Below are 4,625 nucleotides of genomic sequence, written 5' to 3' on the forward strand. Positions count from 1 at the left end.
TAAACTTTTAAAAAAAGGGTTTCCCAATATGAACTTACACAGATTTTTTTTTGTTGGGAACTGTTTTATTCATTTATTTTTACTTGCTTAATTTTTTTATTGTTGTAGATCACTATGGTATCTTGTAATGTTTATAAATATTCCAAAATGAACAAACAGCTGTACATAACAGAATGAAGGAAGCAGGCAGAGCACAGTTAATTTTTGGGGCACAGTGAATAGTGCGCTGCAGACAAAACCTGTGAAGATTCAGATAGGATGCACCAGTGGTTGGAGCCAGAGCCAGGCTGGTGCTACCTCAGGCAAAGAACAAGATGGCACACCATTTACAGATAGGAATGGAAATATCTGTCAATTTAACTTCTCACAGCTTCTAATTTTTCCAGTCTTAAATTATGTTCTCTACGTTTTTACAGTGAGTTGTGGATTTCCTTTTTTAAAAAACCTAATGAAAATTCTTCAGCAATTCAGTGTGGATTTCTCCTAATAAACACATTTTTGTATGTAGTTTTGACCAATGTACACATTTTTACAAGCTATTTTCCCCAATATAAAGCATTTTGGGTGTTATTTTCATTTTTACACACTTTCACCTAATATATGCATTTTTAAAAACATTGGTTGGTTGGAGAACTGCAACATAAAGCTGGGTAAGTGTCAGTTTTGGAGGATACAGTAGTTATGCTTTGGTTCTCAGACTGGTTCAGAAAGTGCAAATTCGATAAGTGTGGCTTTAAATGTGAATTGAATAAATCCCTCCCCCCATTCCAACAGGTGGTATACAGGCCAGGCCATGGTTAACATAGGTAATGGGAACACAGAGGGGGAAAGCCAGGAAGATGTTGGCACTGTCTCCCAGCAACCAGACTCTGCCTAATGGTAGGGAGCTGGGTGGAAGTCTCTCTCGCTCACTTTGGGCTATTATTCCCCTGGAAGAAAGAGCTCAGCTGAAAGGAAATGGGCATAGGCATGTTTTCCACATCTTCATTAAACCAACATGATCTAACATGTTACCAGGCCACACAAAGCTCTCCTGGCTGCTTGCCAGTGCCAGTGCAGGATCAATTAGCTTTAAACATAACAACATATGCCCTAACAAACAGCTGTTTATGTCCACCCTTCTGAAAGTGAACAGATAAGACCTGACAGATGCTTCTGGTGGGAAAAAGGATCAGCCCAAAGCATGCATTAGCTCCTGAAAGAGGACTGTGGTCAAAGACCAAAAATAAGTAAAGGCTGGCTGCCATCAAAGTCAGAGAGAAAGGGAAGGAATTGTGATAAAGACTCTCCTTGATAAACCACTCGAATGGCTTCCTAGCTTCCATGATGGGGGTAGGTTTCCACTTGTGATTCTAACTCATAATATTGCTCTGAATTCCAGGAATAAATATATGTGCCTTGTTCACATCTAGATTAATTACAATTTTCTCTATACAGGCCTGCCCTTAAAAGTGTTCAGAGTGCATTAGCTAGGGTTTACCGTGACTCCCTATTTGTTTCCAAGATCAATTCAAGGTACCTTACTATACCTTTAAAGCCCCAGATGGCTTGGAGTCAGGATATCAAAGGACCTTCCCAATGTAAAAAAACAACAGCACACTGAGATCCTTCACAAGGTCGTGGTCTTTGTTACCTGTCAGAGGTGCAGTGATGGGAGCACAAGAGAAGGCCTTTTCAGTGATAGCACCCAGACTTTGGAACACACTGCCTTTGGAATCTCTCCTGTCCCGTCCCCCCCATCTGTCCTTTTCAAAGCTTAAAGTTGAGATGCACTTGTTCCAGCATGTTATGCTGAAGGCAGGATTAAAATATTTTAATGAATAAAAATTAATAAACGGTGGTTAACCCTCCCATGCAGTTTCCTACAGTCAGTTTGGTCCCCACAGCAACAGAAAAAACTGAATGCAATAATAATATAATAATAATTTATTATTTGTACCCCGCCCATCTGGCTGGGTTTCCCCAGCCACTCTGGGCGGCTTCCATAGAAACCAAAAATACACTAAAATATCACACATTAAAAACTTCCCCGAACAGGGCTGCCTTAAGATGTCTTCTGAATGTCAGGTAGTTGTTTAGCGCTTTGATATCTGATGGGAGGGCGTTCCACAGGGCAGGCGCCACTACCGAGAAGGCCCTCTGCCTGGTTCCCTGTAGCTTTGCTTCTCACAATGAGGGAACCGCCAGAAGGCCCTCGGCGCTGGACCTCAGCGTCCGGGCAGAACGATGGGGGTGGAGACGCTCCTTCAGGTATACTGGGCCGAGGCCGTTTAGGGCTTTAAAGGTCAACACCAGCACTTTGAATTGTGCTCGGAAATGTACTGGGGGCCAATGTAGGTCTTTCAAGACCGGTGTTATGTGGTCTTTCAAGACTGTTATGTGGTAACAGCAAGACTGTTTGCTGTTAAATGAAGGTGTTGTCTGAAACGTCATACCACATGCATGTTCCCTAAAGTAATATATGCAGTAGTGGCTGCATTATAGCATAGTACACACAGGCTGTGAGCATAGTGTGCTGTGAATGTGTGTTGGCACTTTGCTGCAACATGGATATCTGCCCCTTCATAAAAAGGCATATGGAAGTGATTGGCATAATTTTATATAATGCATTGGGCAAGAGTGCACACATCTGATGCCAGCTGTCATTGTGCAGGCAATGCAGATCAAAGTCCCAAGTATCTCTCTCTCCATTGTATTACTTCCTGCCAGCTCATCTGACTGATTGCCCTGTCAGTCAGTGCAGCACATGTGAGGCAGCTGTTGCCCTAGGCAAGCAGGCACTGAGGACAAGTTATCAGATTCTAGAGAGCACATCTTATCTCCAGACAAACTAGGCTGCATTTTCTTCAATCTTTAATTCCTCGGGGGGGGGGGGGGGAACGTACTCTATCTAGAAACACCATTTCCCACAGCTCCTCGTGTGATAAGGAAAATTGCACTCTGCACTTGCTCAGGGGCATTTTCAACAGTTCTCCATGACTATTTATTTATGACCCCTCTTCTGTTCATAAAGCATCCAGGCTGGCCTACAACACAGATGAAATAGCAGCACAGCTAAAAACAGGATCACTGTAAAACCATAAAAAACAACCAATGACAAATATTCCAGAGTTGGGTGCTGACAGTGGCAGCAGATGCTGAGACTGAGCTTTAGCACATTAGTTTTACCTCATTTCAAAAGCAAGGATTAAGAGCTTTTAAAGGTTTTTTAAAATCACACTGGTCACCTTGAGGGGGAGAGGTAATTAAATGATAAAGGGCCTTGAGGTTGGGGTATTGTGCTGTAGCCTTATGAGATATTGCGCCTGGGAAAGGGAAGTGGGAGTCAACAGACACTCAAGGAATAGTTTCGGAGAAAAGGCTTTTTATTTCTACCATCCATGAACTGGTAGAAGGAGCAAGTGTGATAAGTCACAAAAAGCATGCACGAGTTCACAGTCCTGTGCACAAGCATATATACCCCTTTCCAGTTCCCTCCTCATTTCTCCTCCTTTTCCAGGAGTCCTGCCCCATGAGTTCCTCTGAGCATGAACAGAAAGCTGTCTTGGGACTATTCCCAGGAAAGGGGGGGGTGAGAAGCCAAGGGGTTTTCAGAGTGTTCAGATATGTTTCAATCTCTTGTTCTGGCATGGTTCCCGGACAGAAAGTAAGTTGAAATGTGGTTCTTTAGCAAGGCCAGAAGGCATGAGAAAGGCCTGAGAAACAATGGACTGTTCTCTACCTTTTGTTACAGCAGAGTTTCTGATGCTTAGCTGCTGAGAAAATGATTTTGAAAAGCTTTGAGAAGCTTTGAGCCTGCTTTGGTGGGGGGTGACTTCGGGCCTAGGTGAGGTCACCTGTCCTCACCTTCCTTCAGTGCCAGCCCCAAAGAAAGGTGATAACCCTAAAGGGAGAAATGAGAAGTCCTCTTGGTGCAACAGATAAAATTGTGCACAAATAAGTGATTATTATCAACAGCAAATTAATAACAGTGATAATAACACAAATGAAAATAAAGCATTACAGTTATAAATCTTTTTTTCTTCATGTTAACGTACTCTTTTTAAAAAAGTTTTTATTTATACTTTTCAAGTTGATACATTTCATTAGTTTTACAATCAGTTTAACATTTCAAAGTCTGACTTCCTTCACCCTCTTTCTGTGGTTTCTTAAATTTATTAATATCGATTGCATATCCAAATTCATTTAATTTGCTCGTTTAACTTAATTAATTTGCTCATTTGATTTAATTAAGCAATCAAGATAACCAACTTTTCATATAAAAGAATGGAAATGGTTCACTGAATAACCTGCAGTTTCGTAAGAGTTTACATTTGAAGCAGAAAATTAAATAATTAAACATACCAACGCGCTCTTAACGCGATATAATAGCATTTATTAAATACGGTTCTAATCGAGAGTGACCAAAAAAACACCCGCGTTAACAAAATCGATATACAGTATATTGCTGCTACTGTTGCAACTTGCAATATTATATCAGTCATAATATCACTCTCTCGTATTAACACTGATTCCTCCTCATCCCCAATCGTGGTTATTTATTTCCTCGAGCGGGCCTTCGCCTCCCCCCCCCCCCGCTCCACCTCCCGCCTTTTTCCCCTCCGCTAACTCCTCGTCCCCAGCTG

The sequence above is a fragment of the Podarcis pityusensis genome, assembly GCF_964106645.2.
Source record: "Podarcis pityusensis genome assembly, chromosome: 10".
NCBI classification, from domain to species: Eukaryota; Metazoa; Chordata; class Lepidosauria; order Squamata; family Lacertidae; genus Podarcis; species Podarcis pityusensis.